We start from the raw sequence: 26,615 nt of genomic DNA, 5'->3' as shown, positions 1-26,615 counted from the left end.
CGCTATTTTTTAAGGTAATGAAATGGGTATACAATCTTCAGCAAAACTATATCCAGCATCATTCATTTTTGCTTCAATAACCTATTTCCCTTCCACAATACAGCTGTGATTTCATTTTTCTTTTACACCTTATGAAATAAAACTTCTAACCTCTACATTTGAAGTGCGTTCTGTTTTTATCTTCTCCCACGTCCGTTCTTTTTCTCTACCACAGAAGACCTGGACCTTCTCAAGGGGAAGACAGAATTCTCTGTTGTCAAATGAGAGAAAGGAAAATCTAGGAATACAGTCTATCCTGCAATAAACAACAAAAGCAACAACAACAACAACGGAAAAGCCAAGTAAGAAGGCGTAAGTCTGTGTACTAGACTTATTTCGTATACTTATTATTTTAAACCATATAAATTGCCATTTTAGGTTGTCAAAAATGACTGCTTATTGGCTCCTTCATATAATTCAGCTGAATACAGCGAGGTATGTGAAGGAATAAAAAACTACTTGCATCTTTGGTCTTCTGTTTAAGAAGAGAAAGACAATGGGTAAAATAAACATCAAATTTTCCAATCACTTGTCTTACATCTATTATTCTGTAATTCTCTGTCTTTGTAGGTACTATCATCTGGGCCTCCCAAGAAATGTTGAGGCCATTTATTTCCATTATTAAATGATTTCTCATCACCCAGTGTTTCAGTGACTCTCCACTTAAGGTAGAGACCTTTCTTGTTGCTCATCTTATCATGATACCATATCAGAATGTTTTGATTATTCTGTAAACCCACGCAGGCCCCCAATCAACACCCAAACTGACCTCCCTGCCCTAAACTATGCTCCTTCTAGAATTTTGTACTATATACTCTGGAACCTTTAGTTCTATTATTTCTTACAAACTTTTCATTATTTTTGAAAACAAATACTAAATGCCCTGCTATCTAAGTCAAATAGTTGATAATTTTCTACTGTGTTTTTATTGAATTTATTCCATAACAAAATGTTATGACAATATTTTAATGCCAGTGCATGATGTCAGGGTCTAAGCTGAGACGTGAAACCAAGTGATGTAATGAACTTTATCAGTTGGAATAAAACAGATCGATTATAGTTTGTGGCTTAAAATTGCTTAATAATAGCAAGTGTAGTCCTCGGAACTGTGTATAAAACTCCTTTCACACGTGCCTAATAATTCTAGAGAGATTATTCCAAGGGGGAAAAATTACCTTCATCACTGGGCTACCAACAAAACAAGCAGAAGTGGATTAATGTAATTGCTTAATCAACAACATTCAGCCAAAAGTCTCCGAGTGTGTAGAATTAATCATCTTATTGTAAGATTCATTAAAAAGTAATGGGCATAGTGAGAACATTGCACAGCTGGGAATAATTTTGTTCCATTAAAAATAAAAATAAATACACCCTGGAAAACATTATTTTGACAATATTTTGCTCCATGCCTTGTCTTAAAAACAAGGATTTTGTTCCCTCATGCAGTGCATAATGCCGTCATCATATTTTCAGTAATATAAAGTGTGTGAAAGACAAGAGTCACAGGCATGATCAAGTTCAGTAAAAGAACCTCTTTTCCCTAAAAGAACCTCTTAGCACTAGTTAATGGTCAGTAAAAGTGTGAAAATCTTTATTATTCTTCACTCTGTAAGGATTATATTTTCAACGTAGTGGTTTATAGTTTCTAGAGCTTAAAATCTAGTTAGTTTATGAATTGAAAGTTTAGAAATTATATATGAAACTTATTTCCAAATATAACTGAATAGTTAAAAATGAAGTACTATTCACTGATGGGGTTGAGGAGAGAAAGAAATTAGCAGTGTAAGAAGGGGGTTGGTTGTTATATTCTTTGATATTTAAATAGTCATTGTTAACCTACCATTAACTCTAGCTTCCAGAAGACAATTCAGTATGAAATCGTTCTTTGTGGATTGTCTTCTGGTATTTGCAAAGATGCATCACTGTTTTGGTACCTATTGGAAAGTTGAGATTCAACTTTACGTTGACAAAGAATTTGATTGTTCCAACAAATTATCCAGAGGGAATGCTTCTGTTTTATTCTCTCTTGTGCATGGTAAATGGTCATGGAATCTGAGGATGATGGAGTTTTGCTAGTCATTAGATTTGATTCTTTTGAGGACTATGGTTTTGAGAGAAGAGTTGACATTCATGTATGTACTGATGATGACATCCAAACTAGATCTTTAGACCCTACTAAGTAACTGACTTTTGTTATCTACATATGCCGTTAGAGGTTTAGACTTTACCCTTATTTTCTCCTCATATAAAGCCTTTAAAAAAGCTCTCCTCTTTGGTCCACAATAATTCATCTCATACCCTTAGTTTACATACCCCATTCAGCAAGACTAATGCTTGGAATATAGCCAAACACCATCTTTTGTTCCTCAAACGTTTCCCTAGAGCATTTCCCCTATCCCTGCCAAGTGTTTTATCAAATATTCCTCCAACATAAAAGAGGAAAAAAAATTTTTCCTGCTAAGAAAATAATATTTTTCCATATTGTTACATTATTAATGAGTCTAGAAGTTTCATTTGAATTGTATGGCAGCAGTCTCCAACTCTAATTAGAATCACCTGAGAAACTTTAAAAACACATTTTCCTGGGATCCCTCCCACACCTATTGCTTCAGAGTTTCCTAGGGTAGACCAGAAACTCTGGCCATGTTTCATCTGTCGCAGGTGATTCTGGGGAGAAGCCAAGTTCATAAACCACTGACCTATGGAAATAACTGTATTATACATCCAAGGCCTTCCATTTACCAATATTTACCAAAATATTTTGGGAAGAGACCAGAATTTGGCCACACAGAAAAGATCTTAGACATTTAAACCATATAAATTGCCATTTTAGGTTGTCAAAAATGACTGCGTATTGGCTCCTTCATATAATTCAGCTGAATACAGCGAGGTATGTGAAGGAATAAAAAACTACTTGCATCTTTGGTCTTCTGCTTAAGAAGAGAAAGACAATGGGTAAAATAAACATCAAATTTTCCAATCACTTGTCTTACATCTATTATTCTGTAATTCTCTGTCTTTGTAGGTACTATCATCTGGGCCTCCCAAGAAATGTTGAGGCCATTTATTTCCATTATTAAATGATTTCTCATCACCCAGTGTTTCAGTGACTCTCCACTTAAGGAAGAGACCTTTCTTGTTGCTCATCTTATCATGATACCATATCAGAATGTTTTGATTATTCTGTAAACCCACGCAGGCCCCCAATCAACACCCAAACTGACCTCCCTGCCCTAAACTATGCTCCTTCTAGAATTTTGTACTATATACTCTGGAACCTTTAGTTCTATTATTTCTTACAAACTTTTCATTATTTTTGAAAACAAATACTAAATGCCCTGCTATCTAAGTCAAATAGTTGATAATTTTCTACTGTGTTTTTATTAAATTTATTCCATAACAAAATGTTATGACAATATTTTAATGCCAGTGCATGATGTCAGGGTCTAAGCTGAGACGTGAAACCAAGTGATGTAATGAACTTTATCAGTTGGAATAAAACAGATCGATTATAGTTTGTGGCTTAAAATTGCTTAATAATAGCAAGTGTAGTCCTCGGAACTGTGTATAAAACTCCTTTCACACGTGCCTAATAATTCTAGAGAGATTATTCCAAGGGGGAAAAATTACCTTCATCACTGGGCTACCAACAAAACAAGCAGAAGTGGATTAATGTAATTGCTTAATCAACAACATTCAGCCAAAAGTCTCCGAGTGTGTAGAATTAATCATCTTATTGTAAGATTCATTAAAAAGTAATGGGCATAGTGAGAACATTGCACAGCTGGGAATAATTTTGTTCCATTAAAAATAAAAATAAATACACCCTGGAAAACATTATTTTGACAATATTTTGCTCCATGCCTTGTCTTAAAAACAAGGATTTTGTTCCCTCATGCAGTGCATAATGCCGTCATCATATTTTCAGTAATATAAAGTGTGTGAAAGACAAGAGTCACAGGCATGATCAAGTTCAGTAAAAGAACCTCTTTTCCCTAAAAGAACCTCTTAGCACTAGTTAATGGTCAGTAAAAGTGTGAAAATCTTTATTATTCTTCACTCTGTAAGGATTATATTTTCAACGTAGTGGTTTATAGTTTCTAGAGCTTAAAATCTAGTTAGTTTATGAATTGAAAGTTTAGAAATTATATATGAAACTTATTTCCAAATATAACTGAATAGTTAAAAATGAAGTACTATTCACTGATGGGGTTGAGGAGAGAAAGAAATTAGCAGTGTAAGAAGGGGGTTGGTTGTTATATTCTTTGATATTTAAATAGTCATTGTTAACCTACCATTAACTCTAGCTTCCAGAAGACAATTCAGTATGAAATCGTTCTTTGTGGATTGTCTTCTGGTATTTGCAAAGATGCATCACTGTTTTGGTACCTATTGGAAAGTTGAGATTCAACTTTACGTTGACAAAGAATTTGATTGTTCCAACAAATTATCCAGAGGGAATGCTTCTGTTTTATTCTCTCTTGTGCATGGTAAATGGTCATGGAATCTGAGGATGATGGAGTTTTGCTAGTCATTAGATTTGATTCTTTTGAGGACTATGGTTTTGAGAGAAGAGTTGACATTCATGTATGTACTGATGATGACATCCAAACTAGATCTTTAGACCCTACTAAGTAACTGACTTTTGTTATCTACATATGCCGTTAGAGGTTTAGACTTTACCCTTATTTTCTCCTCATATAAAGCCTTTAAAAAAGCTCTCCTCTTTGGTCCACAATAATTCATCTCATACCCTTAGTTTACATACCCCATTCAGCAAGACTAATGCTTGGAATATAGCCAAACACCATCTTTTGTTCCTCAAACGTTTCCCTAGAGCATTTCCCCTATCCCTGCCAAGTGTTTTATCAAATATTCCTCCAACATAAAAGAGGAAAAAAAAATTTTCCTGCTAAGAAAATAATATTTTTCCATATTGTTACATTATTAATGAGTCTAGAAGTTTCATTTGAATTGTATGGCAGCAGTCTCCAACTCTAATTAGAATCACCTGAGAAACTTTAAAAACACATTTTCCTGGGATCCCTCCCACACCTATTGCTTCAGAGTTTCCTAGGGTAGACCAGAAACTCTGGCCATGTTTCATCTGTCGCAGGTGATTCTGGGGAGAAGCCAAGTTCATAAACCACTGACCTATGGAAATAACTGTATTATACATCCAAGGCCTTCCATTTACCAATATTTACCAAAATATTTTGGGAAGAGACCAGAATTTGGCCACACAGAAAAGATCTTAGACATGTTTCTTTATAGTTCAGTTTCAATAATTTCCTTATATACCATAAAAGACAGAGACAAAATTTAAGATTAAAAAAAAGCATTTTTCAGGATACTGCATGCCCCAACAGAGACAGTTAAAGAAATACTTATCTAGCGTGTCCTCCTCCTCTGAGGCTCCTTGGTAGGGTGTGTTCAGTATTACAGAAGGGTTTTGCTCATTCTCAAGCTACTGATAAGAAACTTATTTTATATTTAAAGCTATGAAGTAGCAGTTAAAATGAACAGTTGTCCAGTATAAATTTCATTTATTTTTTATTTCTGGTAAAATGGCTAATAATACAAAACTTTGATAACTCCCTTTAAATTTTGTTAAAGAATTTACATCATTTGTGTGAATCTTGGTTCATGAAAATTTGGGGGAAATAATTTTTTTTAAATCTAGAGTTACAAAGAAAAAACTATACAATTTTTTCAAAAATCAACATGTCAGTCAATTGTACAGAATTATTTGATTATCTTCTTTTGATATGGAATATTTGAAAACAAATTCTGTTTATAAATATAAATTGCGTGCTTACCAGAAACAAGGAACAAATATGATAGTATGAGTTCCATAATTTTTTTACTAAATGTATGTGTGTTAGAGTGAAACAGAATTAGGTTAAAGTTTTCAGGATGTATTTACTAAATTGTTTTCTTATATTCAGGTGGAATAAAAATTTTCAGGAATTTCTTCTCCATTATTTTCATCTTTAGCATAAGTGAAGTTCCATTTGTGTACATGAAGACTGTGTTATTCAAAGCTTTTAAACAAACAGGATATTAATAATCCCATATTATTAACATGTTTGCATTATGACATAATTGTTAGCAATACCTTGCATGTTCCCAGTACTTTGTGGTTTATAAAATATTTTCGTATATATCTTATTTCCTTGATTAAAATGTGTACCTTTCATTCACCTTTCAATATTTCTCAAATAATGGGATTATTCTTAAAATCAATATACTTAATGTGCAAAAGGTGTTCTTTACTCAAAAGCTTTCTATGAGCTTTATTATAATCTATGGAATATTAAAATCAAAGAAATGTTGTATTGTTTGTTGATTCTAAAGACAATATGTTATTATTTCTGTTGATTCTAAAGACAATTTTAGAGAGTTGACAGGGTTTATATTTTCCTCATTTAAACAACAAGGAAATTATGCCCCATATAGAACTTAAGTCTAAATTTGGTGAAGTGCACCTCCCAATGCATTGCATTGCTGCTAAAGTTATCATATGTCAAAATTTACACAGATTATGGAAAGGAAGAAGTATTCCGTCTTTCTTAGAACGCAGACATACAGACAAAAGAAGAATACAGTGGTGTGCAGTATAATTTTCTCTAGCAAGAGTTTCCAAGAGGAAATATAATATGTTTAGTTTCAAGCATCTCTTATTCAAAGAGAGTCATGCGGTAAGCATCTCTGTTAGGCATGTGGTTCAGGCAAAGCAAACTCCATCCTTCCCATTCCTTTGTTTGCTGAGGCATGCTACCTACCCAATACCCCGTGATAATCTCTGGCCCGTGAAACATGCCAAGCTCTGCCTGTTTCTCTCAACTGGGTGGTGACAGCTTCCAGCTGGACACCTGATCAATCATACCTGTCATTGGCCTCCATGTCTAGGGCGTGATTGCTTTTGTTTGTTTGTTTTCTTAGCTTGCTCCACTGTTTTACTGGCAGGCTTGCTTGCTTGTCCATTAAAAGCCAAATGTGAAAGCAGCAAACTCCACCATCTGGGAGAAAGGAAAGGGTCTGGCACATCTCACTGGCCTTGATTGTATCAAAGCTCCTAGAGGCTGCTACTTTTTCCTCGCTGCTGACATGTTTTGGCTGCAGTGGGTCGTGATGAAGAAGGAGAGGTGTGTTTGGGTGGTGTTTTTGTTTTTCTTCTCCCCCCCCAAGATCTCTTTATAATTTTAGCATGAATTGGATAATAGGATAAAATGTCAGATATGTTTGAGAGGATTTTTCCGGTAATGAAATATTTATCTACTTTGACCATTCAAATGGGTGATTCAATTCTGGACAAGCAACTGTTAAGGCTTTTTCAAATGTAAGGGGCTTTCTTTGATTCCTTGAAGGAAAGTATTACAGTTTATATTTATTTGTTCGGGGATCTATGGGAGATGTGACATGAAACACGTCTCCATTTGGCCTTTTCTTTTTTAAGCCTCGAAATGTGAAGTTTAACAGCAAGCAGGATCTACGAGTTAGTACTCAGGGTGAAAATGACATGTGAACACAGCCATCTTCTCTCCAATACACAGCATTTTAAATGTCAGAGCACTCCTCCTCACAAGGAATGCCGAAGATGGTGTTTTTAGACAATCCCCTTTGATGTATTTCTCTTCTTTCCTCAACTCTTTGTCAAAACAAGTTACCAACTAAGAGATATGGGTTTGTGTGTGTGTGTGTGCGTGTGTTTATCCATCTTACTTTTGATGATAACTTGGGTTGCTTTCAATACGCAACTAGTATGAGGAACGCTGCTATAAGCATTCTTGTACATATGTTTCGGTGGCCACATGTCCTCTTTTTTTTTCCCCAGGGATATATAATTGGCAATGAAATAGCTGGGTTACAGGAATAAGGGCCATGTTTTGTATTTCCAAGGATACTACCGCGGTCTATATGATTTGATTTCTGCAGAAACGAAGGAGAAGAGCCAGCGTCTATGCGGTACTCATGACATTTTGAAGACTGAAAAGGACATATCACTTGAGTGGAAAATGAGGAAATTAGAAAATGGCATTTAGCAAGTCGCACGAGTTAAATAGCTGTAGAGCAGATACACACAGCGAGGCCCCAGTCCACATGGAATCACTCCAAGGAATAATATTCCTGTATCCCCTTAAATCCAATCCCGAAAACAGTGTCTTAAAGGTATAGGAAGGGCATATACAAATACATAAAACCTCGACGTTCCAGACAAACGGAACTTCCCAGGAAACACATTTCTTGGTATAATTTCTAACAAAAACTGTAATAGCTGTGGTGTGGAGAGAGACAGAGCAGAGAAATGATTCAAACTCAGATTGTGTCCTTTCTGCCATAACTGAAAAAAGAAAAAAAAAATCTTAAGCAAATGATCACTTCCCCTCAGGGCTAGGTCAGCCTTTGGATAAAGAGAACCAAAAGAAGTACCAAAAGAAGCTGTTAGAATTCCTACACTCCCCCTGCACAATCACACCACTACTTTGAAAATGTGCTTTTTAAAAAGACTTACTTCATTCTGGAACATAAGTCAATTCGATGTAATGCTATTGTTACTTAAATCACTGGGTGGGGGTGGGGAGGGGGACAACAGGTGCCTAGGTGATGAACTACCGAAATGATTAAATAGTTTATTTGACAAAAGTATATTATGACTGGGGTACGTTGTCGTTATGCAGGGTGATGCATCATTTTGCAATAAAAATGTAACATTTCTGAACCTATTGTTATCTATGATTGAAGCTTCCTTTACATAAGTTTATGAGATATATTTTCATCATTCCCACAGGAAACTATATTCTTACTTTCAGACATTCCTATAACCACCAGAATTTCTATCACACAGGATCTGGAAATGATATTTAAAACATAACGAGATAGAATGACTCAAGGCTTTGCAGTGTGGTGATTAAGCTATAATTGCATAGAATTTGTTTTTCACTCTCTAGTTCATTGTCATCTTATTACAGCCCTCTGCAAAATGGGTATAATATTATACAAGTTCATTAGATATAAAGTAAATAGAAACATGAGTATTCACGGTCTTTAAGAAAATCATGTGATTTACCCATAATTTCAGTTTCGAGAAAAATTGGAAGACGATAAACAGCATCAGTGATGGGCTCCATCAAATAGTTCATATCCTGTATCGTTGCTCCTATCATATCAATTACCACCAGATTTCACATAGAGAGTTAGAATGGGTTAGATCATGGAATTGGACAAAAATAATGGCTCATATGTTTGAGGGCATTAGGTGTCAAATGATTTCCATGTACATTGCATTGAAACCCTGCAATGAAGCAGTGAGGCATATGGTCACAAGTACCATCCTTGGAGGCATACTACTCAAGTTTGCACCTCAGCTCTTGAGCTTGGGAAGTCACTTATCTGAGCCTCGGTTTCCTCATACATAAATGTAGGTTAAAAAATTACACTTACAGCTTAGGACTTACAGAGACATCAGATGAGTAAATGCACATATAATATCAAGGATCACCTCTGACACGCATAGACGTGCAGTGAATGTGATCCATCACAACCTAAACTGCAGATGAGAAGCCCGAGGTTTAGACAGGATAAGTGACTTGCCAGGTGTCATACAGGTAATGTGCCATAGCCCAGATAGACCCCTGCCTGAGCCTTCCCACTTAAATTGCAATTCGACATTCTTTTCACCAGCTTTTACTAGGTTGCTAATATTGGCCAAGCAGTGTACTAAGCACTGAGGATGTAAAGATGATTAAGGCTTATCTCAAAATCTAGTGTAGAAGATACAATCTTGGAGTTGCATAATTTCAAAGTGGATATCAGAAATGTATCTACTCGCACTTCTTTAGCCCCTCCTCTTCATTTTAACGCTACTCTCCTTGTTAATAATATGCTAATCACAGAGAGTAAGGGTAAGAATGTAACTATGCAAATCATGATAGACCATGAAACATAACAATACATTAACCATGAAGCATCAGTCTTAGTAGGATTTGTTCTGGGGCAGTGCGAGAGTTCTCCCTCATACACCCAGTTAGACTTTAAAAAGTATTGAAAAGAAGGCAATAAGCCCACATTGAGAGAGTTCGATCACCTACGACTTTCTAATAAAGCTTCACTGCTTGTGATGTTGGGAGCGAATCATCATAGCATAGGTTTGTTAAACTTCATTATTTCATTATGAAGTGTATATAATTTTTCAAGGCATGCGCGCATCATGGGAAGAGGGAGGAAGAAGCCCACACAGAAATAGACAGGGATCTTATTTTCTTAATGTAAAATTTATACTCAATTAAGTAGGGTGGTCACACGAGTCTTAATAATTTTAAGTAAGATAAGAATATAATCAGACTGTGGAACAGCATTCAGATGGCAGGATGTATGGTTAACAGAGGCACAAATGAGAGAGGTTTGGGCATAGCCCCGATGTTTTTAGGAACAAAATATTTGCCTGTGGCAGTGATAATATAATGGGAGCTATCTTCCAAACACAGCTAATACTTATTTTAAATGAAGCACATCATTACTAAAATTCCTTCCGGTTTCTTAGAGAAAGAATATATGAGTTTGTGGTCTCCTGTAAAACTTCCTCTGAATATATTTGGGCTTTGCTTTGTTTTGGACATGACTTTATTCTTCAAGTTCTCAGCCAGCCAAATCTGTGCTTTATCTTCTTGCTTGGTATAATGCCTGAACAAGGCTTTCCAAACAGCTTCCTGTCTGGCTTGTTTAAAACATACCTCTTTGCTGTCTCTGAGCTGAGATGCAGGGAGGATATGAAGTCAACAAGCATAAGGTGAAAATAAATAACCACCTCGTTCAAACAAACCACTTGCCTCAGTCAATAGTTTCTGACCCTAACAAAGTTCCATAGTTATCTTATTATCACACTTCTTTAAGGTTAACCCTTCAAAGATTTTCTTGTTTTGAAGTTCTAAACATCATGCATGCTAAAATGACTCAGGTATTATCACGTATTGAGGATTCATGATGTCCTTGTAAAAAAAAAAAAAAAGGAAAACCCAGGCAACTAATCAATAAAATAATTTTGAGTCTTTGAAATGATTCCAGGTCAATTTTTCTTGGCAGTTTTTTGGCTTCCTGAATTATACTGACCCAAACCATGAATAATGATCTAAAATTACACAATATACAGAAACCATCTGTTCGATAGGAACAACAGGGTGATGTCATGGGGCCATTTCTAATCTCGATTTAATGTCCTGCCAGTGCTGATGTCACTGGCTTGGCAACACATTGGCAGACTCCAATTTGTTAAGGATGAGTAGATTCAAGAAGGAAATTGTAGGACTGAGTGGAAAGGGACTTATTTTTTTCCTAAACTGGAGGTGGACTAACAAGAAATGGCAAGAGCTGACAGTAGAATGACCAGTATACACTCCATTGCAACAATATAAGTGTTATAGTTCACAAATGCATCATGTCTCTTTTGCATTCATCAAGAAACAAAGTCCCCGGTCTTCTAAAAAGAAATCTGTTGCAGACGCTTTCATGGGAATAAAACACAGTCGCACCAAAAGAAGATGGTAAGGAGTAGCCTTTGCTTAAGGGTCCAGAGAAATTCTAGAGGTCAAAGAGGTGTCTGTCCATGAGATAGATAAACAATGTATAACCTATAAGGTTATCGATTTATATGTAAATGTTGAAGGTAGGAACCACGAGGTAATCATCCATCTACATTTAGCCCTAACTGATTTACCTTTTTTCTTTTTTTGTATCCCACAACAAGAAAAATAACAACGAAATGACATAGAAAAGTTTGAGAGAATTCAGAGAAGTACAACAAATGATTAAAAATGATTAAAGGGTTAGATGATCAGTTCTGGGATAAAATGTTCAATACTTGGGGCATTGTTAGGACATGAGTAGTAAAAAAAACTTGAAGGGCACAGACATATAAGATTCTTTGCTGCAGAAACTATTGCTTGTACACCAAAAATGTTGCAGCTTTAAGGAGTTAGCAAAGAAAGCAAAAATTAATGCTCTTTTTTTTAAGGTAATGTTTTTGTCTGAATTACCGGCATAGAGAAAATTGTGTTGACCGTCTACTTAAAACATCGCAGGTTTCAATTTTCAAATCAAATTATTTGAGTGAATGAAGTACAGCTTATTTATGATTTAAGGGCTTCTGTAATGAAATTTTGAAGTGCATTTCATTAATAGACTAGATATGTTAAAGTGTATATTTGCTATATGACTAAAGTAAGGGAAACTTACAAAAGCTGGTGCCAATTATAACTGCGATTAAATAATATAATGACACAGTATGACACCGGAAGCAACTCTGAGTTTTTAGGTGCATCTCAGAAGTGTACAAAAGCACTACTAATTTAAAATTAGGCATATATATTGTATGTTTTCTTTTAAAATATCATATAAAAGACTTTAAATTTTAGACTCCCCTTAATTATTAAGTGCAAAAATTTCATACTTGTAAAATGACATAAATCACAATTCATGTCATTTTAAGATAATGTAGATTTCCATTAGATTCAATGAAGTAAAAGAATTTGTAGGTCTGAGGGAACAGACAATGAAGCAGATTCTATGTATGTATTTAAGCTTTTTTGGGGGTGGGAATGTTAGATTTCATTAGTTATTATAGAATTTTTCCCCAAATAAACCATAGTCACATGAACTTTGGAAATCAGAAATTGAAAGGCTTAAACCATTTTATTTGGAAAGCACAGAACAAAACATATCTAGAGTGTGTACTTTATGAGATTAAATAGATTTACTAAACAATTGTAAACCAATACCAAGACCCAGAAGAGAAAGTCAAGGAAAGAAAGTTTTCTTGATTGCAGCCCAGTTAAGCAATTTCATTAGAATGGTTGTTTTTCAAATATGTGCAATTTCGCCAATGGGAAGTGTGTTTTCTGGTGATAGATAGAAACAGTGATGAGTCCCAGCCAGGATGCCATTACGAAAACAAAAGGTCACCGGGGTCTCCTTACAGCAAACACATGTTTTCCATTGCGTGCCTCCCCTCTGCTGGATATTCTTGCCACTCGTTAGAATTTATCGACACATAATTCCTCTGCAAAAGGGATTGTGGAAAATGCAGTCTTACGTAATCTTTCTCTTCTCTCTTTATCTGAAGAACTGAGTGAATGGCGGGTCCCAGTGACCGTTGGGTGGCGATGATGGAGTCGAGGGAAGAGGAGAGAAGGTGAGCTGTTGCGTGCAAAATGTCCATTCCCCGTTTTGAAGCATACACAGACCTTTCAATGCTTCACTTATCTCATATTGTAAACTCCAACTTGAGGAGAAATATTCACCAGACAGGCCATAAATCATGCCCAAAGACAGGTGCAATAAATACCAATGTCAAAAAGTTACAAAGTAAAATTATATTGTTTTGACAAGGCTTCCAGATGCGCTGACAACAGGGCAAGTAAATGGTCTCTTTTCTGAGGGTCCACATTACTGACCCATGGGTGGAGAGAAGGACCCCAAGCCATCAGAAGAAGAACAGTCTCTTAGAATTTTAACACTTGTCATCCTTATTAGACTCAAGGAGATGACAAGCAAAGATTCCTCTGCCTATACAGAGAAATTATCACATGTGAAAATCTTATCTATGAAAAAGCATTTAACACAAACTCAAATACCACAGGGGAGACATTTAACACGTACTAACGCCCTTCATGGAAAATGTGCTTATAAATCAAATTGTTGTAAATATATGTATATATAATATTTACTATTTGATGAAATACACAGTGATCTTTTTGTAAATAATCACTTGGTCCTTATTTGCATAAATCTGGATTTCATCATATTAAATGAAAATACTTTTGTATAAATTGTATTATTTCTTGTACAAAACAGTTTAACTTCAAATATTCTAGTTTTCTTAATAGAGGTAAATTAGCTGAAATAGAGATTTTATTAAAATGACCAATCTTACATAGTTTTACATATTAGTATGTATGAACACAACAAGATACCAAACATTCTCTGCTCTTTTGTTGTATATTTCTTTCTCAGTCACAGCTGCATTTAAAGTAACCAACATTTTCCATTTCAAAATTGACTTAAATTTTTATTTATACTCAAGCTATAGACATATACAGCTATTGAAAATATATTAAGAGCCATAAGTAATTTACTAAATAATTCAACTTCCTTAAACAGTTTAATATGAAATAAGTAAATAGTTGGGATCAATTTATCAGAACTTCGAGTGATAGGAAAAAATAGCTAAAATTATATGCCCTTTTGAACAGAAATGTTGAGTTTGTCCCTGAATGCTTCAATTGTATTGTTCTGTTTTAATAACAATCTCTATTGATTAGGTCAATTTGTCTTAATAGATCCTACTATCCAGATACTTACTTTAAATCAAGTAGTGCTGAATTCAACCCTAACCAAATGCACAAAAACTGAAAGAGTTACAAATGCGTATTAGATCTGAAGTAAATTAAAGGGTAGCACATCATCATCTTAAAAACATTTTACTTGAACACGTTTAGGTCGCCATGAGATCTTACTTTCATCTTCTAATCTCATTGCTAGTTCAGAATCACACTAGACTGAGATTGCAGGTTTCGAGACAGTTTATAAACTTCCAACCTGTAGACTGTTAAAGAAATTAACTCAAGAGTCATTCATATAATCAACCCCCCTAGCCACAGTCCGCATTGATGATTCAACTCTATGTTCATAAGTTATAACTTTTTTTCTCTTTCTCTTTTAGGAAAGAAACAGATCGTGAACATGTTTCTTAATTGATATGCTTTGATATTCTAAAGGGAAATATCAGTTGCATTTATTCCTGGGGATCAGGTGAGAGACGTACCTCTATCAGAAAAAAAAAAAATGAATTTTGCCGAGTCGTACGTGGAGTTAGACTTATGACCTAGGAAAGCAGAAGTCAGGAGTGGAAGGCCTGGTAGCAGCATCCTATAAACCTGGCCAACGTGTTGCCCTGGAGAGGAATGCGCTGCCATAAATGAAGGCACTTGGAGGGCAAGGGTCATAGTATGTAATTAGCACAGGCCATTTAAGGAAGAATAAGAAAATAATGTTTTACAAGCTGGTAGAAAGAGAAGCAAATAATCATTTAAATGTTCCAATTGTGAGTTCCGTCAGTGTGTGTGGTTTATTTTATAAGCAACTTTCTTTACTAGTAAGAGGCAAGGCGATACTGAAAAATTAAGTACTCATCGGTACCCTGCAGTATATACTATACGGCTTCTCTTTTTGCTTATTTGTATAAGGTTTCTTTCCAGCACTCCATTTTTTTTCTCTTACTCTAAAGCTCATTCTGACATTCAACAAATGGTAAGTGGAATAAACTAAAATATGGAAATCTCTTTAGACTATAGTAGGTCTTTTAAACCAGTTTCTAGAAAGAAAGGATTTGGATTCTGATGTATAGAAGTGAGGCATTCACAGAGGAAGCTGAAAAGCTTTCTTCTGGAAGAGTCTGCTACCTTAAGCTGAAGTGACCCATTAACGTCACTCTTGGGAATATCCAATTGCCCATTTCATTCAAAATAAATGAAATGAATTTTCAGCTGTACATTCAGTGTTGCGACTGACTTATTGTTTGGTTCAGGAAGTAACTTCTGTATAAGCAGAGGTAAGTTAAAGGTCATGTGAAGTGAGCATTATTGCCTTCAGTGCATGTTTATAATTATATTTATTGCTTTTTACTTAGAAAAATAGAAACATTAAATCTTTCTTTTCTTGTCATTATAACATTGGGGAAGTAAAACTTCCCTATATTTGTGTGAACTGAAAGTAAAAAATGACAACTAAGTAAATAAAGACACCCATCCACTTATAAGAGGTCACTAAATGTGTGTACTATCATTTTCTTTTTAATCCTGAATGCAGCGATGTGTGTGACATCATATTCTGAAACTGTCATGAGGCAATCATTCTTTGCTATACTCTAGCTATACAGCTGGTCAACCTATAATTGTTTCTATTCCAGGTGCAAGCTAAATATTATTATGGTTTTATTTTGAAATATTTCTTCTAGGCATCATTGCTAGAGACATTGCAATCTTTGATCAAAAGGTTGATAATGAAAAAAATATCTTACTGGTAAGGATGCTATGAGTTTATTAAGATGGAAATCTGGAAACTGGTTTCCATTCTTTGTTTCCTATAGTGGAGAGTAACAAGAACAAATTAATGGAGTGAAACATGAGCTCTCGCCTGCTAAATTCCAAGGAACTAATGCGATATTTAATTACTTACAGATATTGAGCCTTTTTTCCATTCATTTTAATTTTGTCTCCATTCTTTTCATTATTCAGTTTTTTTTTTTAATTTTATTTTGTTTTGAAGGTAGAACTTGTATAAAAATGATAAATAACCATAGGACGTGTGGGCATGGTACAGAAGAGTCACTTGTAAAGGACATTCTTTCCACTGCACTGGGCCACAACAATCGTGTCTTTGATCCAAATACATTACCACACATGTGACCATTGTGCCTGAATGGGCTCTAGTCTGAGATTGAATCTTTACCTGATTTAATATTTTCTCTTCACCGGGATACCTAAACATGTATTAAATGACATTAACTGGATGTTTCCATTTCTATTTCCTAACAATTAAAATCAAATAGAAGATGCACATATTTCGCTTCTATGTTTTAAAGGATTCAATCTGAGCTGCACGAAATACGATGTAATAAATTTAATTATGGCTTTACTGTATTCGTTCTTGTTAATTAATTCTACAAGATCCCTGGCTACTCTCTTAAGTTTTAACTTCATATGAAAAGAGGAATAAGGTCAGCAAACCGACCACACAATTGGTCAGGGACCACACAAATTGTCCATTAATTATTCTGTAAATACTTCAAATAGTAAATGTGGTTTTTGTTTTTTTTTTCCTAGCAAGATAGTAAACTCCTTGAGGACAAGAATTATAAACCCCTAAAATCCTAGCAAAGTCTAGAGCCCAGATTGACTGTAGCGTAGGTGTTTATTAATATTTTTGACTGAGTAGTTAAGGTTTATTCTCTTGTTAGTGGGAAACACCAAAAATGAACAAGAAACAAATGAGTATGGAACTTATTGCCATATATTTCTTTAGGCACTAAAAAATATACAGGGTCTTGATAAATTCAATAGTTTGTGTACGTGCGTGTCTAGAAATAAATTTAAATAGCATAGCATCCTTTTAAAGAACTACTGATTGATCATCAAAGTAATATATATTCTTTGATGAAAAATAAAAAAAAAATATGCTAAAAAAAATAAAAATTATCTGTAGACCCAATACCAGAGAAACAGGCCAATTCATTTGTATATATTAATATACATGGAATTTATAGATTATACAAATAGTGAATCGCATTGATACAGTTTTAGTATCTTGCTTTTTTCACATACATGAATATATTCATAATTTTCTCAATTAATTATTCTATAAAATAGTTTAAGTGGATTTATCTTCTAAAATAAATGAATATGCTAATGTATTTGTATATTTTCCTATTATTATTATGTTCACTTTTAATATTGTTATTTCTATAAGGAATAAAGTGTCTCGATCACCAAAGACATTATCTGTGTGTGCTTCTTTGATGATTTCATTTTGGTAGATTCCAAGAAGTAGAATAACTCATTCAAAATGATGATAATTTTGATTAATTTTGGTATAGTATACCAATTGTTTTGAATGATATGTATTTCAGAAGACCTTCGTAAGTAAAGCCTTATGTCTTTTGTAATCTCTTCCCTTTTCTGCCCCACATTTCCACGTGGCCTAGTCATTATCTTCTGCTATTTAATGCCAAAGAAATCCATGTTAGGGATCTGCCTTTCTCAGTTAATTTTTGCCCTTTGCTTTTTTTTTTTTAAGATATAATCATCTAGAGCAGCAGGTCCCTACAGAGAACTTGAACATTTGCTTTTAATCAAAAGACAAAGTTTATATTAAACTCGGTAAACAAAATCAAGGGACTTGTATAAATAACAATTTGTGCATATCATTTTCATTTTTGCTGACACTTTTGACTCTGGTATTGATCTTTCGCCAGGTTGTGAAACTCAGAGGGCAAAGTGCAAAGTTCAAAAGTGGCTATTTGCCTCGAGGTTTATTGAAAATAAAACATCAACGGAAGTCCGCCGAAGTAATTTGAGGAAACTTTTTTTTTCTTCTAGGAAGGATGTCATTATTTGGTTTGTAAGGTTAAGTCTGCTTAGAGAAAAATAATAGAGTGAAAACAGGCTTGAAACATTAGAAAGCTGGCAGAGAACATCTGTAGAATTATGTGACTTAATGCAGGTATGTAAAATTTCCAAGGAAAAACATTTCATTCTATATTGAACATCCCTTTATCCATTTATCATCCAAATATTAAAATATTGCTCCGCCTTGCCAATAACACAGCATGAGGTCAAAAACCAGTTTTCGAATGAATGAATAAAGAGAAAGTTAAAGAATATGTTATTTTTTAATTTACGTTAGTAATAAAATTGATCTTGAAAAATCGGTGCAACTGCTGGATTGTTATTATGCAGATAGAGAAAAAAGCTGTTGTTTCATTGATAATTTATTCCAAATTATTATTTTGCCTTCATGCAGGCACTTGCTGGGAATGTTCCATACTCAGATGAAACACGTGCCCTGCAGGCAGAGCTGGTTTTAATTTTTAAAGATAACTGAAAACATACAGAAAAGTCCTCCAACTTTGACTTGAAATCGTTGTCTCTTAAGATTCTCAATGCATTTATTAGAAAGAGTCCATCCGATTTAGGAGAATTTTAACAGTCCCCTTAGGTCAGACTGCAAATTAAGCCAGGAGTCAAGAATTTCAGTAATCTTTTCCCAGCGTCATGCAGTAGATCCTGGTTATTTTCAACCAAATTAGACATCATTGTGGATGTTTATTCTCTCAATTAATTGCTTTTCCCTAATCCTTTTAAGTTTCTTTATGATTTTATTTAACATTTTCTTAGATTCTGATTTCTAGAGTGGCTTAAGTGTGGCCTATTGGTACTCTTCATCATATGTACAGGGGAATACAAAATCATTTACGTAATAAGACTCCAGCTAACAAGCACGCTCAAGCAATCTGAATGTTTATGGAATAGTCCAGAAAATCAGGCTAAGAACTGGAGAAAATACAAACTACACAGAAGTGTGCTTTTACAAGACTGATATGTCTAGGTATATGAGGTCTTAGCTTCCCTGGAACTTACATTCTAATGGTGGAGGGCATATAATAAACAAATAACCAAATTACCAGACAAGAAAATTTCAGATACTGTTAAGAGCCATGAGCCAATAAAACGGTGTCACGAGTGGCGATGAGGGTTCCTTTAAGAAAGATGGTCAGGAAAGACCTCATTTAGGAGATAGTAGCCGAGGTCCATTCTGAATGAGAAGAAGGTGACTGTATACAGCTTTTTGGGAAGAGAGGACAGAGAAAAAGAATAGGAAGCATAAGCCCTAGGGTGAGGATGAGATTTTTGTTAATGTTATTTTGATTTGTTTTTCCCCCTGGAGAACAGAAAGAAGGTCAGGGTTGTTGGGATGCAGTCAGTATAGAATGGAGGAATATGACATCCATGGGATGTAGGCAGGGATAGATAATGAGTCAGTCCAATAAAAACAATGGCAGCCACTGGACAGTAAAATTGACTGATTTTACTAAGACCACCATTCCAGTTGCAGTGTCAAATGTGGGTTATTTGGGAAACTAACAGGGGAGAGGGGAGGGTGTCCCCATCATTAAGATATATGGATGCAAGTAGAAAAGAAAGTAGTAGTTACTTAAATGAGATGAAAATGTCATTTTATTTTACGTAATAGTAAGACATTTAGTTTTGAGATGATAGATGCTGTGATGATGAATCTAGTCTGTTTCCGCATTTCCATTCTGCCATCCCTAATGGGTCCAAGAAGGATGGAGGAAGGTAGAGGCCCCTTCTGAATGTCAAACGTCACTTTCACATACCAGTAGTCAGAAATGGGTCCCATGTTTAAGTTGGCTGGAAGGGAGGTGGCAAGCCCAGTTAAAAGTCAGGCTGATGTGACAGCCATTGTATGAAGACGAGACTGGGAATCAAAGGAAATATGCTACGAGTAGTAAAGTGAAAAGCCAGAAATCCTTAAGTGATTGAATTAAGTTCCTTTACTGAATTACGCAACCCCGGAAACATCCTCTCTTGGGAATTCTTGTCATGTGAGATAATAAGCACTTTATACTTCATCCACTGTGAGTGCTTCTGCAACTTGCAGCCAGTAAACGCCTCTCTGATAACTCCTCGGGACGAAGCCACAGTGTCCACTCTCTCCAGTTAGTCCATCTGTGTCATGACCTTTTTTCACTCTTAGGGTACTTAGAGACCAGTCCGTTTGCAAAGCTGATGTCGTTTCCATCCCTCAAATCATTGACTGATAAAAGCAGTTATGTCTTCATGGAGCAAGTGGAAAGGTGATGGAAATCTACAGAAATTTCGTCCACACCTGTGAATATGAAGCATCAGAGAGCAGGGCCTGAATTACAAAGTTTGCCCACGCATATATAGAAATGGCTGTGGTGTTGCCGAGTTGGTTGGCGGGTCTTCATTGAGGCTTTGCCTTGAAGGATCTACTGTGTGGCATCCTGGTGCAGCACTTGGCCTTTGGAATCCAACAGACAAGGGAGTCAGTGCCAGTTCCGCATAATATTTCACGTGCGAGTTAATGTCACTGAGATTTAGCTCCCCATGTGAAATATATGGATTAATAAGACTACCTATTTCATTGTGTTATATAACAACTAATAGTCTATACCTACTGAGGTTTTACAACGCTCCAGACGCTGTTCCAAGCAATTCATAAATGTTAACTCTTAAAGACGAGAGTACTCTGATTATTATTTTCCCTGCGCACGTGAGACAACTGAGACAAACAGGCACTGAGTCCCTTGCTCTAAGCCCCTCCACTAGTAAGAGCTAGAGCCAGGATTTGACTCCAGGCTGTCTGGTTCTAGAATGCAAGATTTCTGCCTCTCTCTGTTTAAATGAAATATTGCCTGCAGAGTGTCTGGCACATACACATGCAATAAATGTCACATATTATTTTTATTTTGCATTTTCCCATCACTTTATTTTGACTTCAATGTGGGAGAGGTGATTATCTAAAGATGTGAATTATCCAAGGACTGCGAGAGTCAGAAGCAGAGGAAATATTAGATTTTTCTGAGTAGGAATAGGGTTAAAGAGCCCCAGCACTTGAACCAGTCCAAAGCAAGAAACAAATGTCCAGAAAACTCCTATGCTTAACATCTGTTTTTATTTTTCAGTTTATCAGCCTGCTGTTTCACGACAGGATTTTGCAATATTCAGCTCCCCTGGTGACTTATAGGATATCAAGGGAAGGGAGAATAAAGAAAAGCTTTTAGCCAAGTTCGGCTTTTCCTTCCTTAAAACTGAAGATAAGCTCTGGCTGGACACCATGAGGTTGGTTGAAAAGGCCAATTCATGCATCTCCCTGTTATCAGCTGGAGAGGGGCTGCTGGCTTTGCCAGTGCCCGGCACTGTCGCTAGTCCTTGGGTCCACAGGGTCAGGCTGGTGGCGTGTGAAGATAAGATTGTAGCTCAGGACTGCCCAGATAGAGGGGAGCAGGTGTGGGCATCTTTGGTAGATGATATCTATGTCCTCACACCAAGGGTGGGGTCTGACGAGAACAGAAAGAACAGTGAGTAGAGGCACATAGCTATTGCGTTTATCTCCAGCAAACCCAGCAGCTCTTTCATAAACCACAAGCAGAGAATGACCTCCGGCCTTTGATTTCTCATAAGAATTCCCATAAACCATAGCAAAAGCCAGGCCAGGGCATCTAACAGTCAACAAGCTCTCATTAGGGAGAAACGGCCCATTTTCAGGTTGCTATTAGGATCTTTAGTCAGGCTCGAGAGGTATAGCTCATCTGCCATAAAACTTTTATAGGTGGTTGTGAACCGCTGACAACAATTCTTTCCTAAACGGAAACAGATCAACTCCAGATGTTTACTCGCTGCTGGAGGAGACCAAACCAGTGTCTCCTGCACCAGAAGAGCCACCGGGATAAAACAAGAGGTAACTCCAGCAACTGCTCCCTTGAATTGTCTGTGGAGTTCGAGGTGGGATAGCTGTCTCTCTTCCTCTCCTCTTTCGTGGCTCTCGTTGGGCTGCCTTACGTGGTTTCTCCTTGGCGGTCCGGGTGTAGATTTTAAAGGATGGAAAACATTTAAGTGTCTTAAAACAACCCATGCAGTGACTGATAGCTTGGAAAGAGACTTGACCAAAAACACCGTGTCAAGATAGAGGCCAGATTTAGACTTGTCGTAGGCTGTGAAAAAAAGACAAAAGCAATTGTCTGCTTAATTCTACCCAAAGAACACGAGTTTACCTAAGTAATGCGTATGTTTTAGACGAATGAGGTCAACTTGCATACGAAATAATCCAAATACGTCTCTTCATTTAGTATGGAAATAGGGAGAGGAGCGCTCCACAGAGGGGTTCACAGTCAAATGAGAAACTTTGTTATAAAGCTGATTACCATAATGGATCAAATGGACAGTTTTTCACAAGAATTCAGCGTCGCAAAAATCGCTACTTCTAAATCATTCAGCTTTGTTACTACTTTTTTTTTCAGATTTCCTCATTTTGTCACATTATTAAGTTCACTTATCCTTTCTTGTATGGTATCTACTCTGTTGTTAAGTTTATCCTATAAACTTAATTTAAGGATTGTAGTTTTCAGTTCCAGAGTTTCTGTCTGATACTTTTTTGAAAGGACTTCTTCCCTCTATTGAAATTCTCCATCTATCTTTCCCTATATTTGGTACATATCTTTCCCCTTTTCTTTAACTTACTTATACTGTTACTTCAAAGTCCTGCTAACTGGTCATAACATCTTAGTCAATGTAAGGCAGCTTCTCTTCACTTTCTCTTTTTCTCATGGTTTTATATTGTACGTTGGAGATTTTTCTTTGCTTTTCTAGCCAAACTCCGGCATTACCCTCCACCTCCTCCAACCCCCTCCATTGCACTCTTGGAGAAATCTTGTGGTTGGGATCCAGTGGGCAGAGAGAAAGTAGCTTAGACTTTAGAATTCAAATAGGACATGCCAGTCTGCAGGGCTGTTAAAATTTCTATTGATTTCTCTTTACTTCAGCAGAGCCCTTCTGCCTTTGGCAGGCCCAGTGTTCTCTGCCAGCAATGTATCCAGCCATGGACAATGGCCCCGGGGAGGAAGCCACTTTTGATCATTGCTCGCCCGGGAAGTGAGCTTCCTGTGGGATTGAGTTCCTTCACACTTCCCTGCATTTATAGGTATAAATGTAGTTTATCTGACCAGTAGCTTACAAGTAGAATTTGTCTGTAGTTTATCTGACCAGTAGCTTACAAGTAGAATTTGTCTGTAGTTTATATGATTGCAGTATTGATCCTCCATACCAGAAGCTGGTGAACCACAGTCCAAAGCTGGGCTACAGCATGTTTTTGTACATCCAGCAAGCTAAGAATGTTCTTTTTTAAAAACATTTTTAAAGAATTGTAAAATTAAGCAAACCAATAAATAAAAATAAATATGCAACACATGATACATGACTCACATACTTTATCATATTTACTACCTGACCTTTTACAGAAAAACTTTACTGATCCCAATCTATATCTTGATTGGAATGCTAACACTCTGTTTTGTTATTTTTCATTCCGTTATGTAGCAGCATCTACTTAATACGTACATACTGCCAACACTCTGGGAGTCGGTGGGGTGGAGAGCTGGGAATGTAAACACTCACAATACAAGCTGACAATCAACGCCTATTTTTCAGACGCAGCCCGCATTGTTAACTGATGTCTCCCAGGCTAGTGTTCATTTGGTTTACTCACTCTAGTACATGTACCTCCAACATTCGACTGAGAAGCTGATGCAAGAGTGTGCTAGTTCTGCAGAATGACAAAGGGACCTAGTTCTCTGTCTTTTTGTTGAAATTGTTGACCAGTTTCTCCGTAGTAATCCTTCATTTACCGTCATCTCAAGAATTCCTTTTGCTGCTAATTCTAGATTTGGGAGCAGGTCTCGCGATGTATGTGAGGTTCCTTCACAGCTTTCCCCAGTATTGAATTTGAATTCAGCTTTTTTGATCTTGCTAAGTCACTTATCACTATCTTAATACATTCTCTTTATTCTTGTGAAATAGGGTTTTTTTTTCTCCTCTATTCCCTTCAATTATTATATTGGGGCTTCTGGAGGAGAGTCTAGTATATGCAAGGGTGCTTCCTTCCATTTTTAATCAGATTTATCCTCCACTTTTAATGATGTCCATGAGAAGAAAACTGCAATAGGCAGAAACAATAGAAATCTGGACGGTGGTGAAGCAGGGGGCGGGGGCGGGGGTGGTAGAATGTGGGCCACAAGAGAACACAATAGCTGTACTTCTTGTGCAGATATTTGTATGGGCAGCCTTAAGGGAACTAAGGAAGCTGTAAACAAAATGCGCCTTGCCAAAACAATAATAAAAACCTCTTGTTCATGAAAATCAAAGGGTAATGGTAATTATGCATTCCTTTGCTATGTAGATTTTATCCCCAATTGTGGATGATAGCTAAAATGAAGTCAAATGAAATGTTGGCGCTCATTTGGAAGTGGTGTTACTACAGAGAAAGCAACCCCATCTACTGTTTCTGCCTTAACTGCATGGTAATGGGCAAGACACTTAACGTTCTGAGGCTCAGCAAATGAAAAAATATTTTTAAAAAATTTCGTATTTCGTTATCTTCAAGGTCAATCCTAGCTTCACAATCTATCATTTGTCAAAACAAAATATGAACTTGTTTCAACACATCAGTATAAAGAAGTTACCTTTCTGCTTTGCTGATAGAACTAAATTTAATATCTTCATAAGAATTAAAAATGCTTCTTGTGCATATAGAAATCCTCTTTATACAGTTAGGTATAAAAGAAATGTTAATATGTCAATTGTCTCAACTCAGGCAATTCGAATGAAATCAATAAGAAGCACAGAGATTTCAACCATCAGTGATGCTAATTTTACAGTAATCCTCTGATTGTAGGATGATCAAGTTTGTTTGTTTTTTTTTCTTTAAATAATTGTTACATTTGAAGTCTTTGGATAATCCTAGCAAATAAAATCCTACTAAAGGTTTTGTTTTGTTTTGTTTTGTTTTTGTATACAATTCTGGATAAGAAATGGCTGATTAAATTTTGTCCGACAGAGCTAAGTTGATTGGTAGTAGATTTACAAGTTTTTGAAATCAGAGAATAGAGGGAGGAAGGAAGCAATTTAAGGACATGCTTTCTAATCTGCAAAGTCCATTTATAATATTCTTTCGGGTAATTTGCTGATGACAGTAAAGCTTAAGGAGATAGATCAAGCTAATTCATTAACTGCTCTATCTACTTGGAGAGGATTAAAGATGGGGGAGAAATTGGTCTGTAGAATTTCAAGTACCAGGGGATTTTTGCAGATTCAGTCTGTGGACAAAACTAACAAACCAAAATGATAGATCACTTGGCTGAATAATATCTTTCGGTCTCAGAAGGGAAATCACCATCATCACCCCAGGAAGGAAAAAATTTTAAAGCAATAACGACAACAACAACAACTACAGCTACTACTGCAACTGACATGCATGGACCGTTGTCCACGTGCTGGTTTATTTTATATGTGTTTTCGAGGTTTTTATCTCATGTCATCTTTACCACAACCTGTGAGAAAGAGTTTATCATTTCCCTGCCTTTTACAGAGAAGTAATTTAGTTACATTAGGAGCCAAAGCCATGATTCAAACCTAATCAGTCTGACCCCAGAATCATATTTTATTTTCATTTACAACCCTATTGTCCAGTTAAGTGCTTTGTTCCCTGTATTCCTATTCTGTAGAGAAATTGGAAAAAAAAAAGGTTTTCTCTCTAAAGACAAAAGAGAGAGTTTCTAACTCTAAATTATGTCAGTGAAGAGGGATAAAATAGGATAGGAAAGTAAAGTACTGAATATTAAGGGAACTGGAGTATAAATTCAAAATATTTTAAGAGGCATGGACTCATTACTATAACAACGGTAATTCAAACTGTTTTTAATTTTTGTCAGTCTGGCCCATCACCACGTTATTTAACATTTTTAAATTTCTGTTTCCTCATCTATACTCTTAAGAGTATTATAAAGAACAATTACATAATGTGGGTAAATAAATCCAATACAGTGCCTAGTAAGTGATCAATAAAACCATGGTGATTCGCTTGGCAACATTAGGATGACAATGTTCTCTCAAAACAAGTGGAAGCAAGCTATGAAAAATAATCACGCGTTACTCTTTAGAAATTCAATCCTGAAATCTCACAAAGTATTTCAGAGGCCTCTATTGTCTTGCCACACAAAGGGTGGACCAGGGAGCAATGGTACCAGCGACACCTGAGATTCTCCCTTGGAGCAAAATCCCCAGCTGAGTCACAAGCATTTTAATGTTTGAGGAGCACTGTTTTGTAGAACTGGATAATTAATTGATGGTTTGACTGAACAGGCAGATGAATCTAGTGAGAGTCCTCGATTTCTGGCTCAAACAGCTAGAGTTTAAAAAAAAAAAAAA

The sequence above is a fragment of the Pteropus vampyrus genome, unplaced genomic scaffold, assembly GCF_000151845.1.
Source record: "Pteropus vampyrus isolate Shadow unplaced genomic scaffold, Pvam_2.0 Scaffold169, whole genome shotgun sequence".
Classification (NCBI taxonomy): domain Eukaryota; kingdom Metazoa; phylum Chordata; class Mammalia; order Chiroptera; family Pteropodidae; genus Pteropus; species Pteropus vampyrus.
This window is presented reverse-complemented; position numbering follows the sequence as displayed.